This window comes from Lissotriton helveticus, chromosome 11 (genome assembly GCF_964261635.1).
Source record: "Lissotriton helveticus chromosome 11, aLisHel1.1, whole genome shotgun sequence".
NCBI classification, from domain to species: domain Eukaryota; kingdom Metazoa; phylum Chordata; class Amphibia; order Caudata; family Salamandridae; genus Lissotriton; species Lissotriton helveticus.
The window spans coordinates 605,528,842-605,550,949 of NC_136072.1; the positions used below are offsets into that span (position 1 = coordinate 605,528,842).

Below are 22,108 nucleotides of genomic sequence, written 5' to 3' on the forward strand. Positions count from 1 at the left end.
TGATGGGATTTCCTCTGAGAGTATATGTACCTCATTCAGTGGAGATTCTCGTCACAAGAGCAAAGACCCAGTACATGACTAACAGCAGAATGACACGTTATGAGAAAATAATTTTGGGAGCTGAAAATGTGACAATTGCAAGATGTGTGAATGTCAACCCATCGACATTGTTACCTGATACAATTGAAGCAGAAGTGAAAGGTGAACTTGATCACAAGTGTTTGGATGTTCTGGAATATTGTACAAAGACTCGTTCAGAATTAAAGATGAACCATTGCTCGAATCAGATTTTGTAATGTTTGTGGATGGATCATGATTGAGAACGGAGAGTGGTGTTCTAAGTGCTGCATATGCTGTTTGTACAGTGGCAAAAGTGTTGGAAGCATCTTGTCTGAAAGGAATTCATTCTGCTCAGATAGCGGAGTTGATTGCTTTGATACGAGCATGTGAGTTGGGAAAAGAGGTCAAAGTAACCATTGTGACTGATAGTCAATATGGTTATGGAGTTGTTCATGATTATGGACAGCTTTGGTCCAAAAGAGGATATTTGACCTCTGCCGGAACACCCATAAGGAATGCAGAGTTTGTGAAGACACTAATAGACGTGATACAGTTACCTGAAAAATTGGCTGTGGTAAAATGTTCGGCTCATAAAAAGGGTGAGGATTATATCACCAGGAGAAACAGTTATGTTCAATCAATCAATCAATCACAGCATTTATATAGCGCACTACTCACCCGGCGGGTCTCAAGGCGCTGGGGGGGGGGGGGTCTGCTACTGCTCGAACAGCCAGGTCTTGAGCTGCTTCCTGAAGGCGAGGTGGTCCTGGGTCAGGCGGAGGTGGGTCGGAAGGGAGTTCCACGTCTTGGCGGCCAGGTGGGAGAAGGACCTTTCTCCTGTGGTGGCTCTTCGGATGCGGGGGACGGCGGCGAGGGTCAGTTGGTCGATCGAAGCTGGCGTTTGGGAACGTAGAAGTTGAGGCGGCTGTTGAGGTATTCTGGGCCTTGGTTGTGTAGGGCTTTGTGTGCGTGGGTGAGGAGCCGGAAGGTGATTCTCTTGTTGACCGGGAGCCAGTGCAGGCCTCTCAGGTGCCCGGAGATGTGGCTACGGCGGGGGATGTCCAGGATGAGTCGTGTTGAGGTGTTCTGGATCCGCTGGAGTCTCTTCTGGAGTTTGGCGGTGGTTCCGGCGTAGAGGGAGTTGCCGTAGTCCAGACGGCTGGTGACGAGGGCCTGGGTGACCGTCTTCCTGGTCTCGGTGGGGATCCATCGGAAGATCTTACGTAGCATGCGCAGGATGTTGAAGCACGACGAGGAGACGGCGTTGACTTGTCTGGTCATGGAGAGGGAGGAGTCCAGGATGAAGCCCAGGTTGCGTGCGTGGTCTGTGGGTTTGGGTGCGCTGCTCAGGGCGGGGGGCCACCAGGAGTCGTCCCAGGCGGAGGGTGAAGATCCCAGGATGAGGACTTCCGTCTTGTCCGAGTTCAGTTTCAGGCGGCTGTTCATCATCCACTTGGCAACGTCTGTCATCCCTTCGTGTAGGTTGGCTCTGGCGGTGGCGGGGTCGTTGGTGAGGGAGAGGATCAGCTGGGTGTCGTCGGCTTAGGAGATGATGTTGAGGTTGTGCTGGCGTGCGATGGTTGCGAGGGGGCTCATGTAGACGTTGAAGAGTGTTGGGCTGAGCGAGGAGCCCTGAGGGACACCGCAGATGACTTCGGTGGCTTCCGATCTGAACGGGGGAGGCGGACTCTCTGTGTCCTTCCGGCGAGGAAGGAGATGATCCACTCCAGTGCCTTCTCCTGGATTCCGACGTTGCTGAGGTGCTGTACTAGGGTACAGTGGCAGACAGTGTCGAAAGCCGCGGATAGGTCCAGGAGGATGAGGGCCGCTGTTTCCCCGTTGTCGAGCAGGGCTCGGATGTCATCGGTAGCTGCGAGCAGGGCGGTCTCGGTGCTGTGGTTGGCCCGGAAGCCAGACTGCGAGAGGTCGAGGGAGCCGTTCGTCTCGAGGAAGGCGGCCAGTTGCTTGTTGATGGTCTTCTCGATGACTTTCGCCGGAAATGGGAGCAGCGAGATGGGGCGGTAGTTCTTGAGGTCGGTGAAGTCGGCTGATGGCTTCTTAAGTAGGGCGCTGAGTTCGGCGTGCTTCCAGCTCTCCGGGAAGGTCGCGGTGTTGAAGGAGGTGTTGATGATGTCCCGCAGGTGGGGTGCGATGACAGCGTCGGCCTTGTTGAAGACGTGGTGAGGGCAGGGGTCTGTCGGAGATCCGGAGTGGATGGAGTTCATCGTGTGGACGGTGTCTTCAGTGCTGATCGGGGTCCAGGCGCGGAGGGTGGTTGTGGGGGGCGGTGGTTCGGTCGTGGCGTGCGTCGGTTGAGTGCTGAAGCTGTTGTGTATGTCCGTGATCTTGTTGTGGAAGTAGGAGGCGAGGGAGTTGCAGAGGTCTTGCGAGGGGGTGATGTCATTGTTTCCGGCGTTGGGGTTGGAGAGCTCTTTCACGATGTTGAAGAGTTCCTTGCTGTTGTGTGCGTTGTTGTCCAGTCGTTCCTTGAATGCGGTTTTCTTGGTGGTGTGGATCAGTTGGTGGTGTTTTCGGGTGGCGAGCTTGAGGGCAGTCATGTTGTCTGGTGTTGGGTCTCTGCGCCAGGTTTTCTCGAGTGCTCTGCAGTTCTTCTTGGAGCTCTTGAGTTCGTCGTTAAACCATGGTGCTTTCTTGCTGCCGGGTCGGCTCGGCGGGGTCTTCAGAGGGGCGAGGTCGTCTGCGCAGTCGCTGATCCATTTCGTGAGGTTGGTGGCCGCTTGGCTGGGGTTCGTTGTGCTAGTGGGAGGGTTCATGTTCAAGGAAGTAGCAAGCTGGTCTGCAGTGATCTTGTTCCAGCTTCTGCGGGGAACTTGTTGCTGGTGATGGTGGAACGTGGTCCTTCTGAAGCTGAAGTGGACGCAGCTGTGGTCCGTCCAGTGGAGTCCGGTGGCGTGGCTGAAGGCGATGTCCTTGATGGAGGAGAAGACGGGGTCGAGCGAGTGTCTGGCGTAGTGGGTGTGGGTGGTCACCAGTTGCTTGAGTCCAAGGTTGGCGAGGTTGTCCAGCAGGGTGGTGGTGTTGCGGTCGTTGTTGTTCTCCAGGTGGAAGTTGAGGTCCCCGAGGAGGATGTAGTCGGCGGAGGGGAGGGCGTGCGGGCTGATGAAGTCGGCGAGGTCTTCGCTGAATTGTGTGCGTGGTCCCGGGGGTCTGTAGATGAGGGTGCCTCTGAGGGTGGTCTTGGGGTTGGCGTGAATCTGGAAGTGCAGGTGTTCTGCGGGTGCGAGGGTATCGTCGGTGTCGGTCGTGATGCGGATGGTGTTCCTGTGGATGATGGCGATGCCTCCTCCTGTCTGGTTGACGCGGTCCCTCCGGATGATCTTGTAGCCGTCCGGGATGGCGATGGCGATGGCGATGTCGGGCGCTGAGGAGGCGTTCATCCAGGTTTCCGTGAGGAAGGCGACGTCTGGGGCTGTGTTGTCGAGCAGGTTCCAGAGCTCGACGGCGTGTCTGTGGACGGAGCGGGTGTTGAGCAGGATGCACTTCAGGTGGGTGCTGCTGGAGTTCGGCTTGGTGGGTGCTGGTGTGGCGTGGGTCCGGTTGCAGGCGAACTTGCAGGAGTGGCAGCTGAAGGGTCCGTGGGTGCGTCTCGGTGTGGCTTGGTAGCAGCCCGGAGTTCGGCCGGTGTTGAGTGCGTTGAGTTCGGTGGCGTTGTAAGTCCGTCGGGTCGGCTTCCGTCGGTGGGGGCCAGGGGTCATGGCACTGGGCGCAGACCAGGCGCGGACGGGCGCAGACGGGCTTACCTTTGGCGCACCTTCGGCGCTCAATCGGTGCTCCCGCTGCGCGCGTCCGCTGCGCGGTCGCTCTGGGGGCGTCATAAGAAGGAGCCGGGAGGGCGGGTCAGCTGGGTGGCGGGAGCGGGGGGGCCAATGGACAGGAGGGGGCGGGGTAGAAGAAGGTCTGTGGCGGGAAGGGGGGCTGGGGCGGCTCGGCGGCAGGGAGCGGCACCCAAGGTAGGTGAGCAGAGGGGGGGGAGCAGGGGCTAGTGGCGGCAAGGCAGGAAGGCAAGCGACAGGCAACACAGAGGTAGGGCAGCACAGGTGTCAAAGGCTGACACGGGGGCACACAGAGGCGGCACTGGGGTCAGCAGCGAGGCGGCCGGGGGGAAGTCCCACGAGGCGGCAGCGAGGCGAGGCAGCAGAGCAGGGTGCAGGGTGTTGATGCAATTGCAAAGCATTGTACAAAGAATCAAATTTCAATAAATCGGGAAAAAACTGAAGAACATGTTCCAAGTCCTTTAATGCTAACCACTGTAGTTGAAACTTGGCAGGAAGTGAAGCAGATGCAGGAAGAGGCAGGAACAGAGGAAAAAGATATTTAGTTAAAATCAGGATGTAGACAAAGGGAGGAAGATGAAATTTGGGTTTACAAGGATGAAAGACCAGTAATGCCCGATAGCATGATTTCCGATATGGCCCGAATGTACCATGGTCAAGCCCATATAGGTAGAGATGCTATGATTCGTCTCTTCAGACAAACTTGGTATAATCCTAAATTCAGAATGATTGCTGAAAGCCTGTGTCAAAGATGCTTAGTCTGTCAGCAATTTAATCCAAACAGAAAAATGTTGTAAGCTTGGGAACCATAGAACGGGAGGGTGGCCCATTCACAAGAGTTCAAATGGATTTTATTGAGCTACCTCCATGCAACAGACTCAGATATGTTCTTTCAATAATCTGTTTGTTCTCTCGATAGGTAGAAGCTTTCCCCACGCAGAGGAATGATGGATTAACTGTTGCTAAACTGTTCTTGCGTGAGATAATACCACGTTTTGGGTTTCCGGTGACGATTGAATCGGACAGAGGCAGGGCCGGACTGAGAAACAAAACCGGCCCTGGCAAAGTGCTCGGCCGGCCCCCTGGGGGTGCGACAGAACTCTTTGGCGGGGCCGGTTTTCGGCCGATTTTGTTACAGGGTCGATTTTGCAGCTATGCTGCAAAAACGGCCCTGTAACAAAAACGGCCCCCTGGGCCCAAAACCGGCCCCCACCCTTGAGGCGCACCGGGGGATTGCCCGGTGCCCGCAACGGCCAGTCCGGGCCTGGACAGAGGCCCGCATTTTCAAAATGAGTTAATGCAGATGATTTGTGAAGCTCTGGATATTCACCAGAAGCTACATTTTGCATATAGACCTGAGGCTTCAAGAGTAGTTGTACAGGTGAATGGAACGATTAAAAACAGAATTGCAAAAATGTGTTTGGCAACAGGAATGAAGTGGCCTAATGCTTTGCCAATTATTTTAATGACATTAAGAAGCATCCCTGACAGAAAAACTGGATTAAGTCCACACGAAATCTTGATGGGGAGGGTGATGAGACAGGCCTATGCACCAGTTGATAAGCTGTTAACAATTAATGATGACATCATACTGGATTACTGCAAAAATCTGTCTGATGTGGTAACTTCTGTGCTCCACCAGGTGGGAACTGAATCAAATTCCAAAGAGAAAAATCCAGCTCATGATCTAGTCCCTGGGGACTGGGTACGAGTGAAAGTTCATCGCAGAAGGAATTGTTTGGTACCAAGGTGGCAAAGACCACGTCAAGTTATCTTGGTCAGTACTACCACAGTTAAGTGTGCTGGACTGAAAAGGTGGGTTCATGCTAGTCACAACATCCGTGTGCCTGAACCTGAATACCCATACGACGGTGAAAGTACAACTGACTCTGATTCTGAAGGTGAACCAGAGAAGGATCCAGATATTGAAGATCGACAGGAACGTCGACATCTGGAAGTATCAGAAGCCAGTTCTGCGTCTGAATGTGAAGGTGAAAGGGAGATTGTTGAAATACCAGATTCAGAAGATCAACTTGAAGGTCGAGAATCAGTAAAGACAAGCACCAGTAAAGATGCAAAAGAAAGTGAAGAGAAAGTTGTTGAAGAGGAGAAAACTGTAAAGCAATCTGAAGACTCTGAAAGCAGGAACGGAAATCCTGAAACTGGGGAAAAGGAAGTAACTCATGATGAGGATGAGATTCCAAGTACCAGTTATGAAGGTGTTCCTAACAGAGTAACAGTGGAGAAAACTAAACATGATGAAGACAAAGACATTGTGAAGATCATAATCAATGATACAGTAGAAGACACTGAAAGTACAACTGATGACAGTGCAGACGAAACTCCATTAAGAAAAAGCACAAGAAAAAGAGCTTGGAGAGTGGAGCATAACACAATAGAGCCGAAGACTAAGAAAGTCTGCAAAGGAGACAATTGGCCTAAAGGAGCTGGAGGATTAAGATTCAAAATAGTAAATAAAACAAAAGAGCAGGAAGATCAAGTGAATGAAATTACCAGTCAGAAAGAAACACTGGGAAAGAAAATAGAGACTTTTCAAAGGCCAAAAAGCGTAAGACGTCCAAATCAGAGGTACAAATCACCTGAGGGGACATATATTGTCTTGCCACCAATTACTGAAGTTAATAGCAGTCAAGAAAATCTGTACAACCCAAACCCAATTGGGAAAAGTGAGTAAAGAAGTCAACTGAGAAATGGAAAGTTAGGTGTCCAAATTATATGATATTAAAGTAAAAAGTCTGAAACGCCTGTGAGACGGTTTTTGTAAATATAAGAGAGGTCGGAGTTGACAAAAGGTTGAAGAAAAACTTGTTAGAAAATCTAATTGTAGTATAATTTAGAATAGAAATTGACACAAGGTCGAAGAAAATTTGTTAGAGTGCTGAGAAGTGTGAAATTTATAGGTGACATAAGGTCGAAGAAACGGTGTTAGGGAAAATGGCAATGAATAATCATAAAACGAAATGTTCTATCTTTAGAAAGTGGTGTAGATGTTTTACAATATGTATGGGACTGTTGATGATATTGTGGGTAATTTTAGCTATTGTGATTCCTTTCTAAAGTAATTTAACACAATTAAAACCGAATGTGAGTTCAAGTAAACAAAGTGAGAAAGAAAAGGTGCACGAGACTCATGTATATAAGCCAGAATTGCATCAAGAGAGGTCCATCGGTGATTATACCAAGAACACTTTTTCAAAGTTACTGCTTGAGTACATCAAAAAAATGAATGTTGATGACTGTTATGTTTGTGTAAAATTGCCAGCATCAGTGTCAGAAGGGGTGATCTATCACCACCTTCCTCTTACATATAGAGTAACTTGAAGTGTAATTGCAAGTTTGTTTTACAAGACTGGGAAATTGGAATATCATTATTCCAATGTAGATGAAATATTTGCAAAGTTAAAGATTGGCAATACATTAAATAAAATAAAACATGCAGAGGTAATGGGAGAATATTTTTTTTAGAAGTAGATGAGTTAACGCACGAGTACGCTTTTAATCATAATTTGACATGTAAAATGAGAGTTGAGGAAAAAGAATTCTTAAATATGGTTGAGGAAAGAAGATTTGCTTACAAACGAAATGAGAAAATGAAACATGCAAAGTCTAAATATTACACATTTGATGATGAGAATATTGAGGATAAGAATGTGAATGTAGCAATTAATATAGATGCACCAATGTTGGGAAAATGTTGTATTAGAAGAGACAACTCAATGTATGACAATTATTTTGTGGGTGCAAGACAATGTGAAGATACCTATAGAATTATAGGGGGTTGGGGATTTAAAGGAGGAAATGATCTTGTTTTTCCTGGAATTTATTTCATTTGTGGGAATAGAGCCTATTATAGACTACCGGACCATTGGTATGGGACATGTTTTGTGGGTTTGGTCTTTCCTAAAATGTTTCATGTACATAGAGGTACTAATGGAAAGCATGAGATAGGTAAAGTTCTAAGTCAAAAATGAAGAGAAAGTGTGTTAGAAATAATAGGAGATGTATTTGGAGCACTGATACCAGCTGTGGGAATTTCGTTCAATGCAAATAGAATCAGAAAATTGTCCACAATTGTTGATCGATTATCAACAGACACAGCAGGAGGATTCCTGATGGTCAATACTGAAATGGTTGCTATGAGAGCTATGGTGATGCAAAATCGACTTGCCCTTGATATAATTTTAGCAAAAGAGGGAGGAGTCTGTGGAATTTTGAAAGTTCAACATTGTTGTACTTATATTCCAGATAAAAGTCAGAATATTGAAAAGTATATTATAAACATTACAGATTTGCATAGAGAAATTGAACCACTGGAGGTTGAAGGTGTCCTTGAAAGGCTGGGTAAATGTTTCTCAGCAATCAAGCATTGGTTTCAAGAAATAGGTAGTTCGATTATAGGTAAAATACTAATACCGATAACAATCTTAGTGATAGTAATTTATATGATAAGGTTATGCTGCATATACAATGGTAGAAGAGATTTTAGAAAGTCAATAAGGAAAAGGAATGAAGAGCAACAGGCCAGAATGAGAGAAAAGAACGAAATAGAAATGGAAGAAATCAAAGAAAAAGTTTTCAAAGACTCAAAGGAGAAAGAGACAAAAGTATAGATGACATTAACAAAAAGAAAATGAAACATGTTCTGCTAAATTTTCCAAAATGTTGAGAGTTATTTGGTGATAAAATCACCAGATGAGGGAATTGATGGAGCGAGGTGGCAAACGCAAAATGTTGTGTACCCCTCTCAAAATTAATGTCCCATAACGTTAATATTTACTAATTGTATGTTTGGTGAAATTAACCAACCATAGAGTAAGATGCACACATTATTTTGTTATTAGACGTGGGAGTACTAATTTTGCTTGCATGTTGCCATATAATCAATTAACATGTGTTGTTATGGTATTGTGAATTAATGCATGGCTTTAATATAAACAAACGCAAATTAAATGTGCTTTTTATACACTTTTTGTTACAAGAAGAGATCAATTACGTAAGTATAAAACGCATTTGGGTGGCTTATTTGCTAGGTAACAACTAATGGGAAACATTAGTATGGGGGGAGGTAAACAGAATGGGTTTAAATTCAATAATTAACATGAATTTGTGTTTGTTTCTATGATAGTTCCAAAAGTGGCTTCTGAGGCCTAGTTAGAAAATGAACGCTCGGGTAAACTGTGAGCAAGAGCTGAACAGCGCAGGCGCGCCAAAACCTGCAAGTCAGAGTGAACTGCCTGTGCTCGAGGAGGTTCAAGGCTGCCTTGGCCCGGAACCTAGGATGAGTGCCAAACATGAGCACTTGGACGTTGTGATCATGGGAAGCAGTACCGATGTATCTACTAGAAGAAACAGTTACGCTATGGACTGTCTTAAAACAAAGACCTTTATTTTTCTGCTGAACCATCGAGAAAATGATGTTGTAATGGTGAGATGATGCTCACCCACCCCGAAATTGTCCAATGAAATTTTGAATAAGAGATGATAGTTACTTTTTAGATAGATTAAGTTAGAGAATTAGGGTATAAAAATTCCTGGATTTGACTAGAAGGGGTCGCTTTTTCGATTTAATCTGGAAGTGCTACCCGACCGATGACCGATTCCTGGATGTAAGACTTTAATGATTTTTACTTGTTTGCTTTGCAGGATTGAAGGATAAGATGAGGGTGTTAGTTAGGGATGTTAGGAGAGAATGAATTTGGAACTATCTGTTCTTTGCTAAACTTTAACTGTCTTCTAAAATAAAACGATTTTCTTGAGCTGTAAATAAAATGATCATTTTTGAAAATAAAGTTTAGGATTTTCTGAATAAAGAATTTACTAATGCATAAATGTCAGACATAATAAAGTTTTGCTGTTAATAAAATTGGGAAAATGGAATTTTAAAAGCTGGTCTTGTGATTTTCCTACGCCTAATTTTCTTTCTAGCAGATCCATTGCCACAATGGTGATGTATCTGAATAAATTAAAAGTTTGACTAAAACCATGGTAAAATGTAATAATCTGCAGGTGCAAATAATAAATAGCTAAATAAGTTTAGACGCTCCACCAAATGTTACAGCATTTCTCCATTGCGATTCACCAAAACCTTGAAGCCAAGTGTAAGTGAAGAAGGGTAAAATGCGCAGTGTTATGGGCCCCCACTGGTGCATGATTTGTGAGTTTTAAGGTTTCAGGGAAATTGGTGAGTATTGATTAGAAATGTTTTCTGGAGCCGCGCTGTAGCAGAAGGACTGGCGACTTGTCTTTTCTGCTCGAGCCCGGTGGTAGGACTGCAGCCCCGGCTCGAAGGGCTGTCGCATGCAGGAGGCCGGGCCATCCCTGATCCTCGGCCGAAGTTGCTTCCCGGTGCTCTCCTGATCCAGAGCGCAGGCCACTGTGGATTTGGCCAGCCCTGGGGAAGCATCCTATGCCACTGCGGGAGATGCAAGGTCTGTAACCACCGAGAATAGGGCAGCAGCGGCGCAGCGGATCCTGTGATGTGGCCTTGGGTGTGGCTGTGGTCGTTGTGGCATACGAATGGAGGGCCGAAGACCAAGGGAGACGAAGGGGCAGGGTCGACCTGCAGCTACTTTGACGAGGACTGAGGACCACTTCATTGTGCTAGGGCCCGGCTGGCAAGCCAACATCCCAACAAGAGTGAAGGATATCTGGACATCACCAGCACCATCGCTCCATGCCCAAAATCACCACCTGTGAGTGCAACAACACCCTGAAGGCCGGGCTGAAAGCAAGAACCCTAGCAATGGCGAGAAGATCATGCTGGGTAAATATGTGATATATATTTCATCAACCCTATTCGCTGCAACTTTTCTTAGAATGTAACCTTAATGGAATTTGCATCTTGTATAAATGTAACTATAACCACTAAAATCTGTAGTATATTTTTGTACTTACTACAATTCTTAAATGAATTAAGAGTTTATCTGTTACAATGTTTTATTAATTTATGCATTTTTATATAGCGCAAACTGTACCCGAAGGTGTCAGAGCGCTTTTCAATAGAACCAGTTATATTACATAATTATGAAATTCATATTTTCTGAAGACCTTTTGTAATGAAACTGGTTCTATATGTAACTGGTTCTAACGTAAAGCGCTCTAACACCTTCAGGTAAAGTTCGCTCTATATAAACGCATACATAAACAAATAATCGTAGGGTCCTGAAGTGACAAACCTGCCTTCAGAGACAGCAAATGCGCTCCCTTGACTGTACTGCGGGCAGCAGCGCCAGTGACGCGGTTTACTGCGTAGAGCCACCCGGCCAGTATAGCGTCATGAGCGTGACGCCTCCTACGGCCCTCCCTGCTGGACCCGCAGCTCCGGAGCACCGCCGCTTTCCGGGCCTAGGCCCCCAGCCCGTGCTGCTGCAGGGTGCCCCTTGTATGCGCACTGCGCAGGCCGGCTCCGAGACGTCCCGTCCGGGGGACCCTCTCCCCGTCTCTGCTACCCCCTTACCACGGGCTAACGTCCGCTACGAACCCGGTGAGTGCGACGTGCCCACGGAGCAGGACAGCTAACCGCTCCGCGGGCAGGGTCTCCCACTCCTGCCCGCTCCGAGGGTACGGGGACTCGATGTCCCCTTACTCCTAGGTCTGCCGCTCTTGAATGGGACTTTACCGGTCCTCCCCCTTGTCTCTGCTCCTAGCACAGGGGGTTTGGTGGTTGCTCGGGTTTACGAGAGCAGGGTAAAGTCCAGACAGGCGAGTCTCCAGGAGGGTGCTGTCAGGTGTTTGGGGGCAGAGGTTTCCATTAAAGTCAGTGAAGTTGAACGCTTCACTAACGTGCGTAGAGCAGGTGACCATTGACGTCCTTGGGTACTGGACTATAGTAGGGAGAATGCAAGTAATTCGTACGGGCTCCAAACGAGGCGAGGGTTACAGAGACCCCCCTCAGCTGTTAACTACAAGGCTCCCTAGCCCCTGCACCAAACATGCCTTTGAAGCACGTTCATTGACTGTGACATTAATAACATGATCTTCCTCTGTAGTCCTTTCTCTGGGTCGGAGATTCAAACACCCGAACTCTAGACATTCTGAAGTTGGTGGGTGTACCGAGGGTCACTTGGATACATAACACATTACACTGTCTGCAACATAGTACAGCACAGTTTTGGTAGTATTGTTTTGCTATGTTGACCACTTAACACGCGCTAATACTGTCTCAAAGTTTTTTTTCTTCATCTCACTGGTGTATGTTTGTCACCTGAATGCATCGCTCAGCAGCTGATCGGTGACCAGTATATATTTGCAAAGGGTCTGTCACTGCGCAGCGCTACACGTGTCGGTGAACTTTTTTGCGGTCACTTTTGATCAGTGTGTGAGATGGAAACTGTTGAAATTATGCAGCAGGTGCGTTATGTAGAGAATGCCGTAAATCAGTAGGGAAATGCCACATCTGCAGAATCACTTAATCATTGCGGCCCTGGCTGTACCGGTTGGCTAAGGAATAGCAGGGGAGTGGTTAGAGAATTGCCAGAATAACTCCATTTAGCTTTTGCACCGTTAATCATCGCAGAAAGCTGTGCAGAACAAAACACCAAACCTTATCCAGGCATATCGTTAATCGATGCAGGAAAATACAATGCATGTTATTACTCTCTAGGCTCCAAAGTATTTGCACATTTACTCATTGTGTTTGCAGGTAAGCAGTGTTGGACGTGCACCAGTAATACGTAACACAAAACAGTCCCAAAAATCCCGCCCACTGAGTGCATTCTGAAAATTACTAGAAACTGAGGACATTTGTGTTTTACTGCCAGAGGGAAGGTATGAGGTTGAAGGGTAGTTATATCTGGCTGGTTAGCTCTGACTACCCTGTCCATTTTGTAGTTTGTTAATTGATGTCAGCCACACCACCTGATCAATTGTGGCCCATTGCTTATTCTCTTTGGAACTGTTATGTCACTGCACCGGGGTGTACGGAAGGGAGCTATTACACCTTTTCCCAAACCCTGTTCCTCACATACTTATAATATAGTTTTGAGGTCTACCTTGATTATGCCCTAGAGCTCTATGTGGTTCTTGAATGAACACTGTGTTTGTAGGTGGTTTGTCCCCGTGGGGGACGGGAGTGAACAGTTGTTGGCGAACGTTATTTCCATGGGCTCCCTCAGACTTTGAGCACAATACTGCGCTTTAGAGGTAACTGAAAACATTAACACTCCTACACCAATTGACATCTAGACTAGCCCAATGAATTTACATTGAACTGCCATATTTGATCACCCTTTATTGTTGTTTAGAGAAGGAATCCCTGCTGGTGTATGTTGAGTACCATCCCTTTTATCAGTTGAATCTAAGTTTGTCTTTTGCTTTGATCTTTAATTCAGTATCAGCCTCTTGCTTTGATCTTTGATTCATTATAAGACTCTAAATGGCTCCCGAGTATAAGCCACTAAATGGCTTATACTCGGATCTATAAGTCACGGGTCCATTTCCCTGCTGGTCCACTCAGCTGTTACCTTTTCTAATGTTAATAAAACGGGAGCCTTTGAGGTGGTTAATAACACCAGTTATCAGGATAAAAACACTTCAAACCACGGAGAATTGAAATTACTGCACTTCAATCACAGTATAAACAAAACAGTATAGTCCTGTGCACTACTCATCTTGCACCAGCCATTGTTCAGTACCACTGTTCAGCACCACTGTTCAGCATATTACAAATATAACAAATGTAGTGATGCACAGTAGGAACATTTGTCGTCTAAATAAGCATCCCATGTATATCATCCAAAAAAGATGATTATTCTTTCTCTTCTTATATCCAAATTATAACAACATCAGCCAACACGTTTCCTTCCAAATACATTTAGAACTTCATCAGGGCTTAATGTTGAGTGCTAATATGTCTGTTTATGAACATGCCAAATGTATAAGATTCCATCCAAGTCATAAGATTGTATAGTGAACTGGTATGAATAATATTATCCTCTCCCAGAGCTTTAAGATCAAAATATATAATATAGAGTTTTCCAGTGGGTACCTTAATAAGTCTCAACACTGCCATGTAGTATCGCATGAGATGGGTATAAGATGTGAAAGTATAAACATCTTTTTTGGATGATATATATGGGAAGCTTATTTGGACTACAAATTTTCCTACTGTGTACCTCTCCATTTGTTATCAGTTCCTAGATGTCAGACGGCTAGTGGTGTGCCATGATACTGTAATAATCATTACATGATTCATCATTGAATCAACACGGAACAGTGAGGCCAACATGCAAAAATGTACTTGGGTGTAGTGTAAAGAAGGCTTTGAAGTCTCAGATAGTGGATAGACTTCTGTTGACACGGTGCCAAGGTTTTGAAGGAGATTTCGGTATAATCCATTTGATCGTTTTGTTTCCTATGGAATGCTTTAAATCGATTGTATGTGGCATAAAGAATATAGACTTGGAACTTAACAATGGGCTATGCTCTTTTTAGGCTGCAACAAAGAAGCCATAAGAAATCTTGCTAACCCACTTCAGCACAACGCTTCACTGAATTGGAATTTTGCATTAAAGTAAGTTTTGCTATAGCTTTTGTCTCTCATGCAAGGTGTCCACTTTCAGATATATTGCTTATAAATATTCTGTCTCTGTCAGCCCTCCTGTTAATTTTGAAGCAGTTTATTAGATAGTGAATACCTTTGACACAATTGCACCCTTCTGCCTCACTGCCATATTGCTTTTGGCGTGAACCCTCATGCTAGAGGTAGCGTTTTTCCGAGCACTCCTTCTGTAGACTATCGATTGAGTTTGCATTCCGGCTAGGCTGATCAGGCGTCCTGGATTTCCCTGGAGAGTACCGTTTTTGTGTGTGTGTGGACTGTCCCGGATTTCCAACAGTTGTAATTAAAACGGACTAATGTCCCGGTTTTGAGGAGTGGGGCAGGTAAGCATGCACATTAGATGTAAACTGTTTTACATTAATTTTAAAGACTCTCCTGCTGTATGTGCTGCAGAGCCTCACTGAAGTATGTTGTACAGAGGAGCACATCAGAATCCAAGAATTGTGGTCTACAGTATCAAAAGCTGAGCTAAGATCAAGGAGGATGATTGCTGCTGAACCTTCCTGATCGAGTAGCGTTTTCCTTCTTCAGCCACTGCTAGCAAAGCTGCCTCAGTACCATGGTACATACAGAATCCAGTCTGTGAAGGATGCAAAATGCCCTGCTTTTCTAGAAATTCAGAGAATGACTGATTGGTGTGTCTTTACCGAATTGTGCTTATCCCTGGCAAGAGAGAAATTGGACAATAATTTGCAAGATCCAGCGGGTGTAGATTAGGCATTTTCAACAGTGCCTTCACCATGGTATGTTTCCAGGCCATCGGTACAGGGCCAGAGCATAATGAAAGAATATCCAGCTCGAGCAGGGTTGGCAGAATCCCCTCTGCTCCTTTAGCCAGGATACGAGGTGAAGCTTCATCCCTCCGAGAGCCCGATTGAATTTTACTAAAAATGTCTGCGAGGCTTTTGAGTGTTAATGCAGGAAATGCACTCAGATCAGAAGAAATGAGGATCAACCTGTTTCGGAGGGTCCAACAGTCTCCCAATGGGGGGTGCTTGAAATGTATCATAGCTTTTTAAAATTGTCTTGTGGAAGTAATTTGCTAGATCATTACATCGTGACGCAGGTGATTCTAGTGTTGGACTGGCTACTAGAGGCAGTAGAATGTGGTTCACTACCCGAAACAAATATGCCCAGGACATAGGAAGCGGCATTCATTTTCTCCTTGAAGTGAGCTGCTTAGCTTTTTCGATCTCAGAGGGATAGACTGGTGATGTCTTGGTATTTCTGTTTAGCGGTGTCCCCATAATCTCTTCTCCAAACTTTCTGCTTTTTTACAGACTTGCTTTATTTTGCAAAGGTGCAGGAATTTATTTTTAACATTCCTCGTGTGAGTCTTTATCGAGGCCACCGCATCCAATGGAGCCTCTAGCCACTGAAACATTCATTCATTAGCCTGGGTCTGACCTGACCCTAGGGAAGGTTTAGAATTTCCCAAGACCTGTTTCCAGAGGAAGTTTGAACTAGGCTTGCTCTTTCCAGGAAACCAAAGAAGTCTGTGGGGCAGGAGGGCGGGGGGTGGCGGGTGATTAGTCCACTTAACCGATATTGGGTCATAGAACTTCAGTAAATGATTTGAATAAAAGACCCGTTCAAGTAAATGGCCTTTCTCATGGCTGGGTCCATCCACCCTTTGACCCATTTGAATCACCATCATATCTTGTTGCAGACCTGATACTGGAGTATTTTCTGAGTCTTCCAAATGGAGATTAAAATCGCCTAACACAGCAGAATTTGCTCTGGTACTGACCAGTCATGCAGTTACTTCTAGCATAGTGGATGAAGTTCCCACTAGGCCCAGGAAGTCTGTCTGTTCAACAAGTCCTGAAAAGCGTGGTTGTGGAGGGAAAGAGTAAGAGCGAAAGTAATGCTTTTGCAGTCTGCGATGTGTGCAGGTTCAATAAGGCAGCACACATCCTCCTGATTAGAGATTATTATGGTAAACAAGGACCATACCTTGCTTGGAATCTAGACTCTGAAGGAGGTTTGTTCCGCATCATGATCTTGAAATTAAGGACTATCAAGTTGGTCCTCATAGATTCTCTACAGGGGAAGAAGATGTGATGTAGATGGACAAAACAACCAACATGTTTTGCGTTCACAAAGTAGAATGACCTAACTAATGCTGGAAGGATAATTTTTAAAAATGAGCACAATAAAATGTGTTACTGAAAGAAACTTTTATTTTTTGTTACAAACTTTAGATTTTCTGATGTGTTGTGGGGCAGGAGATATTCTTAAACAGGATTGGCGCCCTAGTTGGAGAACTCTTAGTTCAGATAAAAATTATTTCATGTAAATGATAGAATATATGAAAAGGACACTGATTTGGGGGGCGGGTGGGAGAGGGGAGGGCATGTCTTAGTAAAATTGTGTCTTCTGGTCCTGTACTTTTTTTTTCTGCGTTATTGTTTTTCCTCCAGTGATTTTCACGATTTGTTACTGCACTGAAGGTGCTGCTTATTTTATGTATTGTTGGCAAATCCTAGCATTGCTGATGGGATCATCCAATAACTGCAGCCCCTTGCCTATCTGTGTGTGATTCACACTAAGATGAGGGTATGGTGGGGTCATTGTGTTTATGGGTGCTCAAGATCGTGGGTTGTCTGAAGATTGTCTGCAGTCTTTTTGGAATAAGACAGTCTGCATTCCCCTTTCTTAGACATCTTCCACTAAACCAGTCTTCCTTTGTCCTCCTTTATTGTTGATTTCCTCTGCTCTGGTGAATTCACTCCCTCCACTCTTCCTGGTGCGCAGGCTCTTGCCTAGCAATGATGGCTTTCTATTGAGCATATTGCTACAGCAGTCAATGTTCACATCGTGACAGGTTCAAAATGATCTCACTCTTGGCCCTCTACTCTGAAAGCCTTCGAGATTTTAAGCACAACGTGGAAAGCGCCTTTCTGTAAAAGGACACTTTTCCAACTTGGACTTTTGTTAAAACAAAACATCATTTTGGCTCTGGCTTCATGTCGTGGGATTTCGGGTAAACACTGCTCCCTTCGCATCCTTGTGAGCCGATGTTTTTTACTTCGTTGGCAATCCACCCGCTCTGGGTTGCAATTTAGTCTGGTCAGCTTGTGAACAAGTCTGACATCTTGATAGGCACTTTGCTGTTGTGCCACAAGACTTAGGTACTTGACTAAGTAGAATATCTGGATTATCAAACTGTAGGACAGTATCATTGGTGGAAGTTTCACACCACTAAGACAAGGCAGTACACACATGTGATTCTCGCCCACTAACCACTAAATACCCCAGGACACAGTCGGAAGGTCTCACATATCTTCCATTTCTGGTAATGTTCATAGCATAGGCTGCATATTGTTCAGATGCTATTAACTTATTACTGTAAGGTTGGTTGCTTTAGAATAATGTTGCATGCATTTCCTTTGTGCTAGCATAGGTTGTACTTCCATTTAGCCGTTTGTTTAAGATCTTATTGTACATAACAATATCTAAAGTGGACTTTGGGTCATCCCATTTACTATCATTGTTTGGTTATCTTGTTAGTTGCTTGCTTATTATTCACTGGCTTTTCTACTTCTTCTTGTGTTTGGCAACCCCTGAAGCATAGTTTATTTACAATCCTTTTGATTAGATGACATGTATCCTTCCATGGCTGACATCTGAGAGCTAGTTATTTCTACCTACCAGCACTCCTTTAGTTGGCATCGCTTTCATGTTCTCTCCCATGTGTACTATTCTTCCACCCTCCACCACCCTTGCGCTCCCCATGTAGCCCGTCCCCACCTATCTTGCTTCCCACGCATTTCTCCACCTTGCTTTGCATTTGTCCACCTTGCTTTGCATTTGTTTCTGCTTTGCTAGCATAATCTTTGGAAAATTCAGAAAGCTTCCCTGGGAATGCGTTCCGCCCATTGCCTAACATTGGCTTTGTGGTTAGTAAGTCACATTTGTTTTCTTTTTATTTGGTGGCTTTGTTTTAAGCTGTTCAGCTGGAGTTCAACACTTCCCTCGGCCAAACCCTATTTACTGTATTGTTACACCAGTACTGGAAATTCTGTAAACAGGCCTTTAAACCTTGATCTTATCTTGTCACATTTGATGTGCGTTCAAAGACAGAGGTCTGATGTCGGGCTCTGTCTTCCAGGAAGCTTGGTGTTTAATTTACTTACGCTGACTTTAAAGTGAGAGGATTTATGTGACGATCATGCTGGGTATTGAAGGAGGGCTTGAGGATGTTATATTTTTTTTCTAGCATACAACAACAATTAAATGTCTGTAAATGAACTGTGGAGGCATTTCAGAATATATCAGAATTAGAAAGCTCCAATGAAGCACGTTTTTGGGTATTTCTGAAGTGTAGTGGAAACAAATATTTTGATGTGATCAAAACAAATCAGTACACTGGGTGATGACATTTCCACACATTTTCGATTGTGCGCTATATACTTTTATCAATTAAACTGTATGTTTGTGCAAATGCAATGATCATTTCAATTGAAGATGTCTGTAATGGCAGCATGCTACGACACAATGCATATTCCACTCTACGCCACTCCACACTTTGTCACTGCATTCCACTCTGTGCCGCTCCACTCCCTACTCTGTGCCAGTTCTCTCTACCCTACACTTCTCTACAATGTCCTACTGCAGTCTTCGCCACTGCACTCTATACCACTCTATTCGGCAACACTGCGCTCTACGCCACTACACTCTACTCTATGCTAGTCCACTCTATGCAAATCCACTCTGCACAGATCCACTCTACGCAACTGTATTCTACTGTGCTCCACTCCACTCTGAAACAAACAAGTCTATTCTACTCAATTCAGTGCCACTGCCCTCTGCGCCTTTCTATGCCATGCCACTCCAATCCGCTGCACTCCGATCTGCTCCACTCAACACCACTTTACTAAAAACCAATGCATTCTGTGTCAATCTACTGAAAGCCAATGCATTCTCTGTCAATCTACTGAAAGCCAATGCATTCTACGCCAGCCTAGTGAAAGCCAATGTATTCTATGCCAGTCTACTCAAAACCAATGCATTCTGCACCAATCTGTATGCCACTCTACCACGTCTACTCTGCAAGACTGTACTGTCTGCCACTGAACTCTACGCGTCTGCACTCTACGCTGAGGTACTCATCACCACTCTATGCTGCTGCAAGACTGTACTGTCTGCCACTGAACTCTACGCGTCTGCACTCTATGCTGAGGTACTCATCACCACTCTGCCACTGCCCTCTGTGCCACTCTACTCTGTACCACTGCCTTCTACACCACTCTACTCTAAACCACTGCACTCTACACCAATGCAATAAACACCACTTTACTCCAAACCAATGCACTCTGCTCCACTCTACTCTGCAAGAGTGCACTCTTCGCCACTGAACTCAGTGTCACTTTACTATCCCCCTGCACTCTGCGCCACTCGACACTATTGCACTCTGTCACTGCGCTCAATGCCTCTCTCTTCTGCTCTTTGCCACTGCACTATGTGCCACTCTGCGACCCTCTGTTCTGCAAGACTGCACTTTCTGGCACTGATTCCACACCACTGCACTTTATGCTACTCTGCTCTATGCCACTGCCCTGCACGCCACTCTACACTAGTGCCCACTACGTCACTCTACACCAATGCACTTAACACCACTTTACTCAAAACCATTGCAATCTGCGCACATCTACTCTGCCCCACTGTACTCTCAGCCACTGCACTCTACAACTCTGCACTCTGCAAGATCATTTATTTATTTATTTATTTATTTATTTATTTAGTGTGTTTTGTATAGCACACAGCTACCCCAACGGGGTGTCCCGGCGCTTCTGTGTGTATACTAAGTCTCACTCATGGGGAATTTAGCAGAAGAGAAATGTTTTCAGTGCCTTGCGAAAGGGCAACTCCTCCTGAATCAACCTAGGGAGTTTATTCCATTGAGAGGAGGCACATACGTGAAAAGTTTTTCCCCCAGAACGTGCTTTTTTAAATCTGGGGGTACACAGCAAATTTTTAGAGCTGGATCAGAGGTGTCTCGCATTGCTGTAAGGGCGGAGACAGGAAGAGAGATATGCAGAGCCCTTTCCCTTGATTGCACGATGTGCCAAGGTGAGTGCTTTGAATTCTGCCCTTTTTAGGTCGAGCGACCTATCTCAATGCGCATGCGCATTGAGCGGGAGCTCGATATAAAGGGGCTTAAACAGAGGTTTAACTAGCTGTCGATTTGGTGCTGTGCCCGTGCGCTTTTAGGTCAATGCGCAAGCGCATTGACCTAAAATGCGCGTGCACAGCATCAAATCGTCAGCCATCTGTTGCCCAGCTTGGTGCTGCTCCGCCCCCTGCGGCATCAAAGGCTTTCACGGCCGGCCGGCCGTGCTTTCACTTTCAGGAGAGCTGCATTGTTTTCACGGCCAGCCTCCGGCCGTGACTCGCATTTATCCTTCCTTCCAGCGCTGCCTTGTTTATTTTCAGTCCCATACATCAGTTCTCTGTTGATGCTCGCACTTCTCCTATAGTTTTAGAGGACAAGGGGGACCCAACGGATAGCTAAGAACCATGGGTATAACTATGTTATAAAGACAAAGGCTCCTAGCTCATTCAAGATCAACAAAATACAATATAGATCACAATGGAATACTATATGCAAAAAATCCTTGCCCAGCCGGACAAGGGATTTATTTGTAGACAAATGTCAGATGAACATTATAATCATATAGAAGTAGCATGACACAAGCCTGTGCCGTACTAGAGAAAAGAGAAACAAGATAGCAAAAGGTGAAAGGGTGTTTTCAGGCAAGAAAGAAGAGCAAGAACAGGGCACTGTAAGTCGGTTTGCAGATAAATAACAGTGTCACCTTGAATGAGGCACACATTCACATTTACAATAAATTATGCGCATGTCCACTCATGGGTGTCGACGTTTCGATCCCTTAAGCTCCGTTAATTGGTTGGGATCATCATCAGGACTAAAAGTTAGATTTGCCTGAGCATAATGTAGCCTCTGTAAGTAGGCTGTGGTCACAGAATGGGGGGACCACCGTCAGAGCCGGATTCCCACTTAGGCGCACCGGGGGCGCAGGGGAATTTCACTTAAGGCGTGCAGCCGGGCCGTGGATTGCTAGGGAATGTGCTCCTTATTAAATTCATACGATTCAGCAATGTTTTAGATGGGTCCTGGTCTATTGTGCTTCCGCCTCATACGGCGTGCTTGTTTGTAGAGTCACAAACTCCAATAATTCGAGGTTGTCGGAGTGGGGCTCGAATGCCGGGCACTCACTAACCCGTAATAGGGTAATGGACCGCAGGTCGAAGTCGGACTTGCGTGGACCAGGATACTCGGACTCGATGCCGGTTCGAAACCGGCATCGAGTCCGAGTATCCTGGTATTCGAGCCCCACTCCGACAACCTCGAATTATTGGAGTTTGTGACTCTACAAACAAGCACGCCGTATGAGGCGGAAGCACAATAGACCAGGACCCATCTAAAACATTGCTGAATCGTATGAATTTAATAAGGAGCACATTCCCTAGCAATCCACGGCCCGGCTGCACGCCTTAAGTGAAATTCCCCTGCGCCCCCGGTGCGCCTAAGTGGGAATCCGGCTCTGACGGTGGTCCCCCCATTCTGTGACCACAGCCTACTTACAGAGGCTACATTATGCTCAGGCAAATCTAACTTTTAGTCCTGATGATGATCCCAACCAATTAA

The 22,108-nt window shown here is 45.7% G+C and overlaps 1 protein-coding gene across 3 annotated transcripts in view; it reads left to right on the plus strand.

Annotated features, from left to right (window-relative positions):
* The first annotated feature begins 11,147 nt into the window (after positions 1-11,147).
* Positions 11,148-22,108, plus strand: part of U2SURP (U2 snRNP associated SURP domain containing) — an 878,864-nt gene continuing 867,903 nt past the window's right edge. Inside the window, exons 1-2 of one of the 3 annotated variants that reach the window (XM_078666425.1) lie at positions 11,148-11,358; positions 14,307-14,385. The gene's annotated coding sequence lies outside the window, so the exon portion shown is untranslated. The remainder of the gene's footprint in view (positions 11,359-14,306; positions 14,386-22,108) is intronic. The other 2 variants (XM_078666427.1, XM_078666426.1) reach the window with 2 other exon arrangements.